We start from the raw sequence: 17,797 nt of genomic DNA on the forward strand, positions 1-17,797 counted from the left end.
CTCATTTCTTACACCTAAGAGAGCTTTCTAATTTATGTGCTTGTCCTTTGGCCTTTCCTGTACGTCAGCTGTCTTTCAGAGGGTAATGCAAGGTATTTGGAAGGATATTTCAAATGTGCTGGAATTCCAGGATGTCGTGTTAGTCTGGTATGTGTGCAAAAGTCATCATGATGTGATTTTGAAGGAGATGCTGCAGAAGTTGAAAATGTGGGACTCACCATAGGTCTCGAAAAATTTAAATTTATCATGAAGGAAGTATTGGGGCCCATCGGGAGACGGGGAGGGGAAAGACCGACCGGAGACAATATAAGGTGTGATAAAGGCTGCTTTAATGGGAACAGGTGCATCTTAACACAATACCACATCCTTGGCCTTTGCCGTACAAAACTAGGCCTAACTAAATATGCACATACCTGACCAAACCCCCCACCCCCACCCCCAAAAAAAAATTTCCCCCGCAAACAGCATAAACATAAGTACCAACTATCCAAACACCTGCCTCAACTGTTTAAACTCTTGCCATCTGTACACTCCCTCCCCCTCTGTCCAGGAAACCTCATTCCTCCTAACCTACCCCCCCCCTTAACTAGGAAAAAGCGCCACCCCAACAATCTTTTACCAGCACCTGCCCCCAGCGACATCAGATCTCAGCCAACCTAACCAAAAAAGGCACCTGCTCCCAACAAAACCCCTCCAGAAATTACCCACCTCAACCCGGGAACCACAAACCCCGAAAAAAACACTCGCAACCATGCCTCTTAGGGAGGGCGGGAGGGACAACAACTTCCTTGCCTAACTCGGCTGCTGGGTCACTGTCCCTAAAATGGTGCACAGTGACCCAAAATGGCTGTATTTATTTAACCAAATCCCAAAGAGAGCCCAAACCAGCCCAAGGCCGCCCAAGTAGCCCAACCAGCCCAAAATCGCCTTCCTGTCCCCGTACTATCTCTTCCCCCCCTTCCTCCCGGGGCCCCAAACCTCCCCGAGGGGGCGAGCCTCCCTCTGGTCGGCCACCCCCCGCAAAGCCCCATTGGGGCCCATCGGGAGACGGGGAGGGGAAAGACCGACCAGAGACAATATAAGGTGTGATAAAGGCCGCTTTATTGGGAACAGCTGCATCTTAACAAAATACCACATCCTTGGCCTTTGCGGTACAAAACTAGGCCTAACTAAATATGCACATACCTGACCAAACCCCCCACCCACCCCTAAAACATTACCCCCGCAAGCAACATAAACATATGTACCAACTATCCAAACACCTGCCTCAACTGTTTAAACTCTTGCCATCTGTACAATCCCTCCCCCTCTGTCCAGGAAACCTCATTCCTCCTATCCTACCCCTCTTAACTAGGAAAAAGCACCACTCAGAAGCCCCCTATGGCTTCCGACCCCCCCCCTAGGGCCCCTGCACCTTTGGATACCTGCGCACCCCTACAGCCCGATCCACTGCCTCCTTCAGCTGCACAATATATAGCTCCATCCCGTATCGTGACAAATGCACGCCATCCTCCCTGAAGAAACACACTGCCCCATACCTCAGCTCCGGGTGTTCCATCCTACCTAAACCTTCCTTCTCACAGAAAGCCCGCATTTCCCTATTAATTTTTCTCCGTGTCCTGTCAATAGCCGCAGGCCTCTCTGCCCCTCTCCAGCATCGTCTGGGGATGAATTTCGACCAAATGACATAACACCCCGCCCACTGTCTCCGAATTTCCAGTAAATCCCTCTTCATTTGTTTTACCAGTGCCAGTTCTTTACACTGCACCATATCATTTTCACCCAGGTGAATGACTACCACATCCAGACAGACCCCCCCCCCCGCACAACATTGTTCAAAGCCTGCACCAACTCGTGCCAACGCATGCCCACTTTACCCATCCAATGACAACTAAACAACTGGTCATCTAACTCCAAATTGAGGCTCCTGTGTCTCTCCCATTCGGCCCTCTCCACTCTCTTTACAAAGGAATGGCCCACCATGTAAATGCTCATCGTTGCCGCTGTAGGCCCCGCCACCGCACCTGCAAAGATACATATATAAGCAATGGGCCAAGCATGTCAACCTCACTCCACTCCTTCCCCCCGCATCCTGACGTACGTCCTATAACAGTCCGATTTCCAGCGTCCCAGCCTTTTTATCTCCTCCTTACCCCAACCCCTTCGCGCCGACTCTGTCGCCGCACCAATGCGGGAGGAATGCGTTCCGAATTCCTTCGGGTCCTCACCCATAGACCGCAGCACGTGCCGCAGGACCCACAGTAACTGAGCCGCCGTCACCCGACGGGCCTCTCCCCGGCAAAAAACCTCCGCCCCGTCCTGCGCCTCCCCCCTCGCCAGTCGCCTCCCCCACTCCGCCAGACAAACCGCCTCTGTCCCCCGGGACCCAGCACCACCTGGGTACCCTCTCCACGCTGATCTGTCTTCGACCGTCGCAGACGCACCGCCACTTCCCGGCCTCGCAACTCTACTTCCCCCCACTTCACTCCCGGCCGTCCTTGCAACCCCACCAACTCCGACACCCGGAACGCTCAAAAAAACATCCACGACATAAGCGTGGAAAACGAAACCGTCTCCGCTTTATCCCTGCACACTCCCGGTAGACCGCGCACCAAGCCTTCCAGCATCACTTTGGTAATCGGATGTCGCTGCCGCACCCGTGCCCCCTTTTCCCTCTCCCAACCCTCCAAGAGACGCCCCCCCAACTCTCCTGCCGAAGGCGCATAACCCCACCAGAGCTTCCCCATGAACGCCACTCCTGCCAACTTCCCCGCAATCGGCACCCTCGCCAGCCCTTTGTCCATCAAACTGAGCATGAACCGCACCACCTGCTCCTCCCGACGCCACTTGCCACGCTGCCTTACCGCTCCAAAACGTAGAAACTCCAGCCTAGCCTGTTCATACGTCTTCTACGTGGACGCCGCAAAAGACGACTTCACCAACTGAACGACCCGCGCTCTCCCACCAACCAAAGCTCCTCCGGCCCCAGCGTCTTGACTGCGGCCGCCTCCGTGGCTAGCCCATGGAACCTCCGCCACTGTGAAGAGACAAAGCATCCGCAATGTCATTGTCCACCCCCGGCACATGCTGAGCTTGAAACAGAATGTCATGTTCCAGGCATTTTAAGACAAAAACGCGCATCAGCTTCAGCACCTGTGGCTTCCTCGCGGACTGCCGATTCACCACCTGCACCACCGACATATTGTCCACCCTGAACAAGACTCGCTTGTGTGCCAGCTCCTGCGCCCACACCGTCACCGCAACCACCAACCGGAAAAGTTCCAGGAATGCAATGCTCCCCCCGTCTGCCACTGAGCCGGCCACTGCTCCGAACACCATCTCCCTGCCCAGTACAAACCGAAGTCGCCGACTCCCACCGCGTCCGATGACATCCTGACATCCCACTGCCAGTCCTCCGGTGGCGTCATGGGCACTCCATTAAAACGCCCCAGAAAAGCCAGCCACATGCTCAAGTCCTCTCTAGAACCCGCCGACAAGCGCACGTGATGATGAGGCAACATCAGACGGGACAATGCCAGCCCCAACCGACGGCAAAACGTCCTCCCCACCCGCACCAAGCGGCACGCAAAGTTCAAATGCCCAAGCAACACCTGCATCTCCCGCACTTTCACCTTCGGCCTGGCCAACATGTCCCTCACCAAGTCCTGAAAAGGTAAAAGTGCCTTCAAGGGAATTTATTTTAGTATGTATTTTGTAATTTGTGATGGCTTTAAAAGGATGAATTCATAATCCTTAATGTGAACAAATCGAGTGCTACTAGACTCTAATTCAATGTAAACTCAATTTTAACAGGACACCACATATAAACAAAACACGAGGTGTATTAGAAAAATAGATTTTTATCAAAAGGAATTTTAAAGGATACACTTCATATACAGATAAGTAAACAAACAAAGAATAGGTCTGTGGGTACACACAGAAATAAATCAATACGTGACTCAACAGAACCTAAAAGACATCTATCCCCAGTTACATTGAATAAAACAAGATAGGGATAAGATGTAGGGTCGACGTTTCGGTTTCCTAAGAGTTATTTGTAGAAACCATCTTCAGGACTGCTGTCAATTGAAATCTGTACAGAGATATTGTAATCTATTCGACGCTTCCAGCACCCTCTTAGCATATAGAGCAGGTAGTGGACTTTGCTGTGCTAATGGTGGCGTTTTGAGGTATGCAATCGCCCAATGAGCTGTAAGTCATCAAAAAAGTGAATTAAATCACAACTCCAAGTTAGAAGATAAATCTTTCCATATGTAGGTGGTCAATTTCAGAGCAGATAATTCGACAACCATACAGTGGTAATCTATTTAAAGTAGCAAGTAAAGATTGTATTGTATCAACCTTTGGGACCAGTATAAATGCCGAGCCAAGTCAGAAATTATCTTGCCGCATGCAGAAAATTAATTTCAAAGCGGAGATTCACCAAGTCATGGAGCGAGAAACTAGTAACAAGCAGAGGGCCGCGCGACGTGCAGTCGATTCGGGACTCACCAAGTCCATCATCACCACCCGCTTATCCTCCGATAGGCGTGCTTCCATGGCAGCTGAGTCGAGCTCTATCCCGAGGAAGGACAGCACCGTGCTAGGACCCTGAGTCTTCTCCGGCGCCAAGGGAACCCCCAGGTAACCCATCAAGTCCGTAAAACCGTCCAGCTGCTGCTGGCAGTCCCTCGAACCGGGCCAACCCACCAGGAAGAAGTCTTCCAGGTAGTGCGTCACCGCCTCAGAGCCTGTGCGCCAGGAAAAAGCCCACTGCAAGAAGGAGCTGAACCTCTCAAACAAAGCACACAACACCGAGCACCCCATAGGAAGTGCTCTATCCACGAAAATGAGGCCGTCAAACTGGATCCCCAGCAACTGATGATCCGCTGGATGCACCGTCAACAACCTTAATGCAGATTTCACATCACATTTTGCCATGAGCGCACCCTGCCCCGCTGCCGTCACCAGCCTCCTGGCCACGTCTACGGACGAGTACGACACCGACGCCAACTTCGCCGAGATGTAATCATTCACCGACGTGCCCTCTGGCCACGATAGATGCTGAATCAAACGGAACTGACCCGGGTCCTTCTTTGGAACCACTCCAATCGGCGAAATGATCAAGTCCGGCAGGGGTGGCTCCTGAAAAGGACCCTTCATCCGCCCTTCCTTCACCTCCTTAAAGAGCTTCTCCCAGACGATGCCTCTGTGTGCATTCACAGACTTCAGATTCTCAGCCCACCGGGCGATCCGCGGATCCTTGTACCCCAAACGGAAACCCTTCCTGAAGCCCCGACACAGCACGGCCGCATCGTCCGCCCGCGGATACGCCGCCAGTAGAGGATCGAGCCTGTCCAACCTAACTGGTGTATGAGCCTTTTCCCAAGGCACTGCCCCCTCCCCTGCCACCTCCTCTCCCCCCAACAGGAGCCAAAGCCGGCTGTTGCCCCTGGGCGGGTCCTCCCCCGAGCCCCCAGCAGCGCACCACTGGGTGTCTCCTTCCACACTTGGAACATTCGTGCCAAAAACAGCACATCTGCCTGAGACAGGACCCCCTATTGAAGTCCCAGCAGGCCCGATGCTGTTAGTACTCCCGGCGTCTCCCGACCCAACCCCCCCACGGGTGGGGTGGGGTGCAAAGGGGGGCGACACCAGCGGAAGCCCACTGGCCATGTAGATGGTGCGGCCAAATTTCGCCCCACTCACCGTCTGCTGATACAAATCCGCATCCAACTCGCCCCACTGCGCCTCCGGATCCGACACCATGCGCGCCCGGAACTCCTCGTCGTAATGCGACCAAGCGTAACCTCCGTACGTCACTTGAGCCCGCCGGACCGCATCCATATATTTGAACAATGCAACCGACCTGTCCGGATACTTTTCGCAGTATACACTAGCGTAGACCAGGAAGGCAGCTGACCAATTTTCAATGGTCACCGGGACCTTGGGGTGTCTAGCTAACTCCTGCTCCTCCTCCTTCGAACCCTCCTTGGCCATCAATTCCCTGTGAAGTAACTTCAGAATCTCCACATATTCCCCTTTCCAGATTTTCTCCTTCGTCGCTAATGACAAGTGCGCCCCCAGTGGCTTTACTACCCCCATATAGGGCAGCTTCCTGATCGGCACCTCACAACTCTCCTTCGCCCCGACGCCAGCCGCCGACGACCCCCCTGCCTTCGCCGCATCTCCTCTCGCAGCGCTACCCGACTCCGTGTTGCCCGCCGCCTCCTTCATCTCCGTACCTACCCCCGCATCCATCACATACCTGCCCTTCACCAATCGCACTGTATCCCCTCCCCCAGTATCTGTGCCCACAGACACCTGACCTCCTCCAGACACCCGGCCTCCATGAGGCCCGCCCAAGCCACACCCCAACCGTGCATTACCTGGCGTCAAAGCTAGCGTCCGCACCGTATCCCGCCGCCTAACCAGTTCCGCTGGGGGAGTCGTCACTCGCGGCACCGTCTGCCGGGGGCGTTCCTGCAAAATACTGCCAAAAACATTGCTCGTTTCCCCCTCCCCGAGCTCCCCCTCCTCCTCCGACTCCATTTCCCCGCATCCTTCTCCATGCCCCCACTGCCTCTTCAGACCACCGCCCATGCTCATCCTGCTCAATCCTTCCTTGTCCCTGCATGACTTCTTCAATGCCCCCAGGTCCACACTCTCCCTCCTCCCACTCTCAGCATGGTAAACTGTGTATCCTGTCACATTCGCGCTCCATACCCATCCCCGGTGGCCGTCTCGACCCATCGGGAGGGGGGCGGTGGAGACCTATAGCCGTGCCATCCGCTGTCCTCATGTGCATGGTCCCTCGGTGGAGCATGGCCGCCCGTACAAAGCTGAGCCGGCCCATCCTCTCAGTGGGTTGGAGCCGCATGCTGCTCACCCGAGCCCCCTGCCAACTGCTCCTGCCAAGAAAAAAGCGGGGAAGTCCAGCATGCCGAGGGAAACTCACCCCCTTTGCCCCCCCAACCTCCTGGTGCCCCTCTCCCCCATGCTGCCGAATGCCCACCCCGTCGCGCCGGTCATCCCCACCACCACCTTAACCCCCTCCCCACCCCGCTCCCCCTCGCCCCCCCTGCGCCCACCCCAAAACCCCCACATGCCCCACATCCCTGTGACCCACCCCACTACCCCCGCTAGCCCCCCACACTCATGGTTCCACTCACCACACCCCCTCGCCCCTCCCCCAGCCCCCTCTTGCCTCACCCCCCTCTGTCCTGCATCTGCCCCCCACCCCGTGGCGACACCGAACTGCTGGGCCCCACTGCAACCCCTCCCCTTCCGACGATGACCCCCAGTCCAGGTCACTCTCTCTCCCCCCTCCCCCTGCCCCCCTCCCCATCCCCCTCCCGTTCCCCCTCAGAATCATCAATCAGCAGTGGCGACACCCCCCCTCCTCCACCTGCCCCCCCGGTCCCACTCCCCCATCGGCACCCTGGCCCAGCCCCCCATTCCCCACCACTTGGCTTCCTTGCAACCCCCCGGAACTCCCACCCCTACCGGGCACACCCCATCTATTAACACGGGCTCCTGCTCCCTGCCCCCCCTGCCGACCCCCCCAACCTGGCACTCCTCCTCGGCTTCCGTGCCCCCCCTTACCCCTCTCCACACTGCCTACCTCCTTCGCTCCCCCCACGCCTCTCTCCCCCGACCGATCCACCCCTTGTCCCCCCGCACCTCCACGAACTGAAGCAGAGCGTTCTTCGCTCCTCTGCGCCTCCTCGCGGACCCTTTCTGCCGTGCGGTGCCCCAGCCCCCCGCCGGCCGCCGCCACGTGATGCTCCGCCTCCCCTCCCCACTCCCTCCTCCCTCCTCACCCTCGATCTTGGAGGCTCTCATGCCACAACCGTCGCCGCGGTGGCCTTACCCGCACTTCCCCACGCAGCAGGTCCATCCTGCCAGCTTCCCCAAGAGGCGCAGAGCCTCGCGCACTCGGGGATCCGCCAGCGCCTCTGCCGCCATGCCACACAACAGGTACCACGGCTCTGGCCGTCCGCGTCGATTCACCGCACCCGCCGCCCTGCCGCTTTCAACGCCAATCCGCTGCACCACAAAGCACCGCTGACAAATTCACCCGCAAACCGCTACCGCCCTCCTACTGCCTACACTACCTCCTCATCTGAAACCACACACAATTACCACAACAACTTCCCTGCCTAACTCGGCTGCTGGGTCACTGTTCCTAAAATGGTGCACAGTGACCCAAAAGGCCCGTATTTATTTAACCCCAGCCCAAAGAGAGCCCAAACCAGCCCAAGGCCGCCCAAGTAGCCCAACCAGCCCTTCCTGTCCCCGTACTATCTCTTCCCCCCCTTCCTCCCGGGGCCCCAAAGCTCCCCGGGGGGGGCGAGCCTCCCTCCGGTTGGCCACCCCCCGCAAAGCCCCATTTAGGGCATACGCTGACCCATGAAGGGATTAAACACAAACTCAGCTTGGTTGAGGCCATAGAGAAGACTACCTCTCTTTGAGATAAGGACCAACTAAGGTCATTTGTAGTCTTGCATGATGTTACGCAAAGTTTGTGCACCATTTTACTGATAAGGTTCAAGCCTTGAGTGGATTGATGAAGAAAGGGGTGAAATTTCTTTGGTCAGAGGAATGACAGTAAGCATTTGAAGTGGTGAAAGACTCTATTGTCAAAGCAGTTACTTTGAAGCCTTTTAATCCCAAAAACAAGACAATAATTGCAATGGATGCCAGTAATTATGGCCTAAGAGCAGTTCTGGTGCAGGTGCATGAGGGAAATGAGAGAATGGTGGCTTTAGCGTCACATGCGTCACATTTGGCATAAAGCACATAATCCATGGTTAAAAAGGAGGCACTGGCTTGCTGGTGGGGGTGCAGCACTTTCATATTTTTTGTGTGGGGCGTGAAATCCAAACTATGAACAGCTCACAGGCCATTGGTGGAACTTTTTAACATGGCATGTGGCGAGAAAGTCACACCCCGTATAACGAAGTGGCTGTACTTCCTCCAGTATGTGCCAGGCCTAAAGATTATCAACACAGGTTGTTTATCCAGTTTGCCATTAGAAGACAATAAAGAGTGTGAAGAAGATGAGTGGATAGTAGCAGAAGTGATAGGTGTCTGTGGTGCTTTTGATGAAAATGAATGGAGGGAGGCTATCTCACATGATCCGTTATTCATGAGATTGATTGAGGTGCTGCCAAGGACTCATGATTGGAAGAAGGGACAAGATTATGTCAAGGATAAAAATCTGCTCTGCCCGCGGAGATTGCGTAATTCACACACTCCGTAAAAGAGCATGGAGTTCCTGAATTCCGCCTTCTGGGTGGGAAGCGGAAGCTTTTTTCCTTTCATGAGCATGAGATCTGTTGTCAACCACTTACGTGCTCCTTGATTCTCTTGGGTCGCTATTGAGTGCACACAAAACTTTGTGCTCGCTTGCACCGCTAGGGTGATCCCACAAGACTTCAGGTTCACTTGCAGGGCTTCCAGCAATGACGGCACCAATATCGTGCTGATTGCTATTGTGTACACATTCTCTTGAGTAGCTTTTGAGCTTGACTAACAGCTAAAGAGGCTTTTTCAAGTGTATTTTCTTCTCCGGCGGACCACTGGGGTTGTTTTTTTTGTGTGAGAAGTCATTTTTTAAAGTGTTTTTCCAACAAGAAGGAAGTGCCCCAGAGACTCTAACTTCCTGCTCCTGTCCAGTAGGCTCCTCCCAACTTTGTCCATCTCTTGGTCACGTTTCATTTGGATTTAAAGCTGGAAGGATCACTCTCTTTATCTGTTGCATATGGAGCTGGAAGGATCACGCTCTTTATCTGCTGCATATATACCATTGTATTTAGGGACTTTGTATTTGAGATTTCACAAGTAAGTTCACAAACTCCAATATAAAGATGTTGTTTGTTTGATAGAGGGCATGCACCAGTATTTCTTTGTACTTTTATTTCATGTTGTAAATTTATTGCAGTGGGTGGCGTAGTTTGCAGTTTCAGTAGGGGCCTACCTATATTTTGGAATTATATTTTTCTTTTATAAAAGAACAATGTTGCACAGTTCAATACATTTTCTCTATGTTTGTTACATTTGCAATATTTACTTATTTTACTATTTGTCCTAGTCTGCTAAGATGCCTTCCAGTAGGCCCAGGCCAGTGCTAGTCATGGGTGTAAGAAACAACTGTTTCTGTGGCATATATTCTTTTAAAAAATAATTTAGGGCTTGGATGGCATTGGATTAAATATAAAATATGTTTTTTAATTTTGGTATTTGTTAGACCTGGCACCTTGGCGTGGGTCTTCCTTCCATTTTTGCTGTTGCCTCATGTGTTTTTGCTGGTGTTAGATGCTTTGGGCACTGTGCCACTGCTTCCAGTGCACAGTGCAAGTGCACCCTATTGTAAATTAATGTATGGATTAGTGATTCCATCATTGGCTGGTTTGGTTTACCTGTCAGACCCTAGTACAGTGCACCAGGAGTGCCCAGGGCTTGTAAACCTAATGCTGCTGGTGGGTTTGCAGCACTGGTAGTGCGACCCACAGTAGTAGCCTGCAAAAGTGTGTCTAAGGTCTGCCATTGCAGAGCCTGGGTGCAGTCTGGTACTGCCATACTGACTGGGCAAGTGCACCCACTTGCCAGTTCCTAAATCTTCCCTTTTCTTCATATCATACACCCCTATGATAGGCCAAGGACAGGGTACATTGTAAGTATAAGGTAGGACATGCCCTAGTGTGTGTGACATGTCCTAAGAGTGAATTACAGCCATTTTCGTTTTTCACTATTGCAAGGCTACCTGTTCTCAATAGGCCAGAATGTGCAGTTAGATTATTACATTTTATAATCTTAACTGCCCCAGGGAACATATTAGAAATTCAAGTTTAGTATGCCTGAACGCAGAATGATAAAATACATATTTTAGTAAAGTTGATTTTAACATTCTGTGTTTGAAAATACCACTTTTAGAAAGTAGGCATTTTTTTGTCTAACTATCCAAGCCTGTCTCTGCTAGGGTGTGTATTCCTTGTCTGGAGTTTGAGTGACAGGGGTTGGGGGATTCCAGGAGACAGGGTGAGTCAGCCCAGTAGTGAATAGAGAGAGCTGCATCTAGATGGGAGGGAGAAGTTTCACCTGGGACCTGAATAGGGCAGTGCCTTCCCTCCACAATGCTGGCTCCAACTCCTGAGGGGCGTCTGATGTTTCTGCCCTGCACTGTGAAAGGAAAGAAGGAGTCATGTAAACAGAGTGATCCAGGACTGACCAGAACTGGTTTGGATTAGGCAAAGGCCCCTCTGCCCTCAGAGGACAAAGGATTTTGGGGTATAAATAGTAGGACCCTACTTTCATCAACTTGTAAGGATCTCCAAGGGCTTGAGAGAAGAGCTTGCCTCCTGTTGAAGTCTCAGGGACAACAGACTTCAACCATTAGCTCCCCAAGAGTTCTTTGGGAGTGCCTGCTGCTGTTTTGGGCCTTTTGAGGGACTGCGTGTCGCAAGGAGCTGGAAGCACGACTCACAAAGAAGCGCGTCGACGTCGCAGCCACTGCCATCACATCTTTGAACAAGGGTGACGCCGCCGTAGCTGACACATTGCACCGCATCACATCTCGCAACATCGAAGAAGCGTGTCACCGTTGCAGCCGCTACCGTCGCATTTCTGAACACGTCCGTCACCACTGTAGCTGACGCATTGCACTGCAGAAGCGCAGCGCATCCATGGAGAAGCGTGCTGCAGTCGGAGTTGCTGTTGTCGCATCTCTGAACAAGGGTGTCGCTGCTGCAGCTGTCGCATCGAGGGAAGCGTCTCACATCGAGGGAGAAGAGCATCATCGCCAAAGCCGCTGTCATCGCATCACGGAACAAGGGTGTCTCGGTTGTAGCTGACGCATCGAGTTGAGACTTCCTGCACCATCGGAAAAGCATCAAGAAGAAAACAACGTCTTTATTTCTTTGCACCAAAATGTCATTGCATCGCGATGTTGCTCACTGCATCGCCCCGTAAACGCAGTAAGGAATCAGCGCATCGCCATCTTTGCAACACTTTCGTTGCCCTGCATGTCACATCTTAAGGTGCAATGACTCAAAATGTTACATTTTATGATCTAAAGAGAACTAAGCCAATTCTACCATTTTAAGTACAGTATTGTGGATTTTTGTCGTTTATGGTCTTGTGTTAAATCTATATAAATAATACTTATTTTTAATATACAACTGTGTGGCGTCCATCTGTAGTGTTGTCACTGGATTACTGTATGTGTTCCCAAATGCTTTACACACTGCCTCCGAGATAATCCTGTCTGCTTGTGCCAAGCTATCAAGGGGGTGAGCAGGAGTTATTTTAGGAGTGTACCCGCTTACCCTGACTAGAGGCAAGGGTCCCTATTTGTCACAAGTACCTACCTGTGCCAACTAGAGACCCCCAAATTTAACAGTATTTCACAAAAAGTGTATCAGTGGGGTAATATTTGATGCAGGATTACATTTTTTTATAGCTCAGTTAATTTTTGTTTTTGGCATTACTGACTCAATAGTGGTGTTTTCTTCAGTGTTACCATGACTCCTTTGTCTGTCCAGTGTGCGTGTGTGTGTTTCCCATAGGACACCATTGATTAGTCTTGGTTCTCTGTGCCATGTGGCTGGGGACTTTCTTATTGAGTCTTTGTCCATAGGCCTGAATGTGTTGTCTTTGTTCCCTATGCCTCCGTGCTTGTTGTTTGCAAAATGGCTGGGTCCAAACTAGGATGGTGTAGTGAACATATGGCTGGGTCCAAACCGGGGTGGTGTGGTGAGCAAAAGAGTAATGGATTAAATCCAGATACTTGTGACTGGGGGTGAATGTTAGTATTGTCCAGCATTCCACCCACCAATGTCTCTTTTGCATTTGTCACAATAAGTGGGAAGGGTATGCCCAGACGTGGGTCCTGTGCTCACTACACCACTAGATTCATGCTAGCCTGGCTGATTAAGGGTGATTCCCTGAAACCGGTCCCAGGTTGCTTGTTTCTGGTCCAGGGAGAACCTGGCTTGGCAGTTCGGGCTGGACTTTTCCCACAAGGAACAGGGTCACGACTTATTTGCATATGGCTGGGTTCAAACTGGGGTGGTGTGGTGAGCAAAAGAATGATGGATTAAACCAGATCCTTGTCACTGGGGGTGAATGTTAGCATTGTCCAGCATTCCGTCCATCAATTGCCTCTTTTGCATTTGTTGTTGTTATTTGGTCATGTGACTGGCAGCCATTTTGTGCATCCAGACAGTGTGCTTTTGTTGTAGGGTTGCATGTGTTCTTTGTTCCCCATGAGTCCTTGATCAGTGTTGTTGTTCGACCATATGGCACTCTCTGACAGCTATTTTGTGCATCCAGCCAGTGTGTTTTTACCATAGGTTTGCATGGATGGATGTGAGATCAGTTTAATTAGAGGCTTGAGGATGACTGTAGTGTGTATAATAAGAATAGGATTTTGATAAATAGTGCTTATATATTACACACATTTTTGGAATTTTTTATAATGCACCTCTTTGCCTCATAATAGATTTCCTCTCATCATCCCATACAAACATTGACAATTATTGCTAAATTTATGTTAAATACTTTTAAACAAGTTTGTAATTTTGCGTACTGTTGATTAGATTTCTTTTTGTAAAAAAGAATTAATCTTTTTCACATTTTGCCTTGGTCGATCCATTAGAAATGGCCTTATCTATTAACAATGCAGGGATGCACGTTACTAGTTCGACAGTTGGAATTTAATGCAGGGACACTCCGAGATTAAAGTAACCAGGAGCTTTACAAACCACAAACATTCATAACATTTATCAACCAATCCATCCATAATAGGAGCATAGCCGCACAACAGCATTACGTTTTTTATTAGGTATAACTCCATTTCCTCCTGGACATTCTGGCAGCGGTGCACCTCAGACACAGAAGCATCATCCATTTTTTTAAAATAATATTCTATTTTTCCCAGGACCACATTGCCTGCCACATGCCTACAAACTTACCTGCATTTTTTAAAAGATTATAATTTCATTTACCCATGTATTTGCCTGAGTGCCACAGGTGTCTCCTTTATAGACATAAAGGAAAGAGCTCTATCTGTCTATTTTGTGTGTTTTCCTGATGGGCAATTCCATTTTATTTTGACTTTAAAGTGGGTATTATTTATTGTCTACATAACCAATCAAACTAATATTGCCTTTGTCTGTACTAATTTAAACTGCACCAATGTCACGTTTAACTAAATTAATTCTTGCTGGTTTGCTTTTAGGTGCACAAGAGAAGAGACCTCACCCACGGTACAGCCAAACAGGTCTGTACAGTGATGTCACACGTCAGTCTTCCAATCACTTCTGCTTTTGCAGCTTGGTGCCACTGCCAACCGAGCGCTTTATTTAGGATAGCCCAAAAAAAATACTGCTCAAAAGACAGTGAGAAGAAGCAGCTTTCCACCAGTGGCATGCCGCATCAAACCTTTTTCGGACAACGTCATGTGCCTGCCACACCGGCTTCAGAGGATCAAGCTGGGAGCAGCACTCCTGCATCAACAGAACCATCCCAACTGAAGCCCAGAACCATTTCTGTCAGTGAGGCAGCCACTAAATCATGGAGATGCCGACAAGCTTTGACAGTGAATTGGATTTGTCCCTTTTGCAAAGCAATACCCAGTCATTTTAAGAAACAGAGCAAAGTGGGCAGCAGCCACAGCCACTAATAGTATGTCTTCCTGAAGTTGGAGCAGTAGAGGAGGTTGAGCTTCATTCCGAACAAGAACCTCCTCTTGTAGAATCACTGGCTCCCAGATCTCCAACAAGGAAAGAAATGCAACTACTCCACCATCTTCTCCAAGCACTTGTCATGAAGGTGATCCAGACTTAGAGTGAACCCGGGCAGAGTCTGGGAGATGCCATGAGAGGCAAGGGAAAAGAAATGTTCCTGCAAGCCTTAGAATTATGGAAGGGGATGTTGAGAAGGATGGTGACTATGAGTTAGTTATTGTGGAAGCTGACACAGAGTAGTTCGACATTGCTATTCAGCCTCTTCTAAGGGATGTGGCACAGGTAGCAGCTCCCATATTTGCAAAGCCCCAGCTGAGACCAGCACCAACTCCTACCTCAGTAGAAGTATTCACTGCAGAGAGGCAATCGATGACACTCCGACTTACCTCCAGTTCTTCTGCAGGCATTAGCAGTGGCACAGTTAAAAAGCATCGCTCACCAGTTTGGGACTTTTTACTGTTAAAAAGAGGGGTAACACTTGCACCATTTGCCACACAAATGTTCGTCGAGGAAAGCCTGGTTCATATTATGGAACCAGAGGACAAACAACTCCTGTGAAAAAACAACATGCAACAAGTGGGAGGAGCTCCTAAAAAGAATTGCTGAAAGTGGTTGTGGTCCTAAGAAGAGATGGGGTGCATCAGCTACAAGTCCAATCATGGTGGGAGGTGACGATGAGTAAGAAGAGGGTGACATCCTCATGCAAAGAAGGCCTATCCCCAGAAGTGCCCATGTAGAATTACCCACCCCAGTGACTGCACAATGGCACAAGAAGACTCAGAGTGAGATGGAGACACCACAACATACAGTGACAGCCTCACCATGACTCATATTGCGCCTACCACCACCTACTTCTCAAACATCGCCTGTGTCAGTAGCTCGTAAAAGTCGAGAATCCAGGCTACTTTTCGGGCATGTTTAGGCAGGAAGACCCTACGAGCACGACCACCGAACTGCAGGTTTGTACAAAGGGAACCTGACAAAAATGTTAGCGCTTGAACTCCTTCCATTTTCTTTTGTAGAAGGAGCAGGATTCTTAGAATTTTTGGTAGCCATCTACCCGAAATGGAAGGCTCCAAGGTGGACCAATTTTGCCAGAGTTGCTTTTCCAGCGCTACATCACAATGTGCTGAAATTTGTTGGACAAGTTTTGCAGCAAAGTGTTGTTCACACTATCCACCTAACAAGAGACTTGTGGACCAGCTGTCAAGTGAATGATTACATGTGCATGACTTCACACTGGTCTCTTTTGTGGGGCTAAAGCAAAAAATATCTATAGGTCTTGGCCAAGAAGAAAGTTTTAAGAGCGTTCGGCTGCATGCAACAGTGGCCATGTTTGCCATGGAAAAATCACGTACAACTGTAAACATCTAAGAGGAATTTGAAAGCAAGGCTTCTGAAAGCCTGCGCCCCATAGCTCTCAGAATTAGGAGTTGTTGCCATAGACAATGGCAGTAACATAGTCAAGGCCATGGCGTATGGTGGCTATTTCAGAGTCCTATGTTTGGTCCATTGCGTCAACAGGATGGTGCAAGACTTTCTCAAAAAAGAAGATATAGTCAGCAACATACTGGCCACCTGCAAAAGAATCTGCCTTCATTTCAGCCATTCTTTTAAAGCCCGGAAGCAGTTGCAGAATATTCAGCATCCTCATAGAGTGCAAGTTAAAGCCCTGATGCAGGATTTGCCAACTTGTTTGAACTCACCTATTACATGTTGCAACGTTTGTTTGAGCATTACAAACAGATCAATGACTATGTCACTCAATGACAATGGGATGCAGTTGGGAAAACTATAGCTAGGGATATGGAGAAATGGGGCCTAGTCAAATGCCTGACACAGATGCTACTTCACTTCCAGATCCACATCGACCCCAAGACCACACTCAGAGGCACCCTCCTTTACAGGCCACCTGGACCCCGCGCACAATTTAGTGAAGACATCACGGACTTCATCACTCCACACGCGCTCCCCTCCGAGGATTACATCCTTTTGGGAGACCTCAACTTTCACCTTGAAAAGAACAACGACCGCAACACCACCTCCCTCTTGGACAACCTCGCCAACCTCGGACTTAAACAACTTGTCACTACCCCCACCCACATCGCAGGTCACACACTCGACCCTATCTTCACCTCCAGCAAACATGTCTCCTTCAGCCACACCACAGCTCTCCTCTGGACTGACCACAGCTGCGTTCACTTTACCTACAACAAGTCCACATTCAACAACCATCCCCAACCCACTCTGCGAAGAAACTGGAACAAAGTCACCATCGACCAGATCTCCTCATCGCTTCTTCAATACGCCCCCGCCCACTCCTCAAACCCCGACCAAGCAGCCACTAACTTCACCCAATGGTTATCCAACAGTGCCGACATCCTAGCACCACTGAAAAAATGACAAATCAAACTAGGCAGCAAGAAGGCCTCCTGGTTCAACGATGATCTTAAGAAATCCAAGAAACTTTGTCGCTCCCTTGAGAAGGCCTGGAAAAAAGACCCAAACACCAGCACCAAAGACGCCTTCAAAAACGCCACCCGCATACACCACCAACTGATCCGGAATTCCAAGAAAGCCGCTTTCAAGGACCGACTAGATAGCAACGCCTACAACAGCAAGGAATTATTCAACATCGTCAAGGAATTTACCAACCCCTCAGCCAACTCTAATGACATCACCCCCTCTCAAGCCCTCTGCGACTCCCTAGCCTCATTCTTCCACAACAAAATTGCAGACATCCACAACAGCTTCGACAACCGACCCGAAGACCAACCCACCCAACCCTCTGCAGGACCCCCACCCCCCTTGAACACCCTCAATGACTGGAACCCTATCTCCACTGAAGACACCATCCGTCTGATGAACTCTATCCACTCAGGATCCCCCACAGACCCATGCCCTCACCACATCTTTAACAAAGCAGACTCCATTATAGCACCACACCTCCGAGACGTCATCAATTGCTCCCTCAACTCCGCAACCTTCCCGGAAAGTTGGAAACACGCAGAACTCAGCGCCCTTCTGAAAAAACCCACAGCTGACCC

Source organism: Lissotriton vulgaris, chromosome 4_1, assembly GCF_964263255.1.
Source record: "Lissotriton vulgaris chromosome 4_1, aLisVul1.2, whole genome shotgun sequence".
NCBI classification, from domain to species: Eukaryota; Metazoa; Chordata; class Amphibia; order Caudata; family Salamandridae; genus Lissotriton; species Lissotriton vulgaris.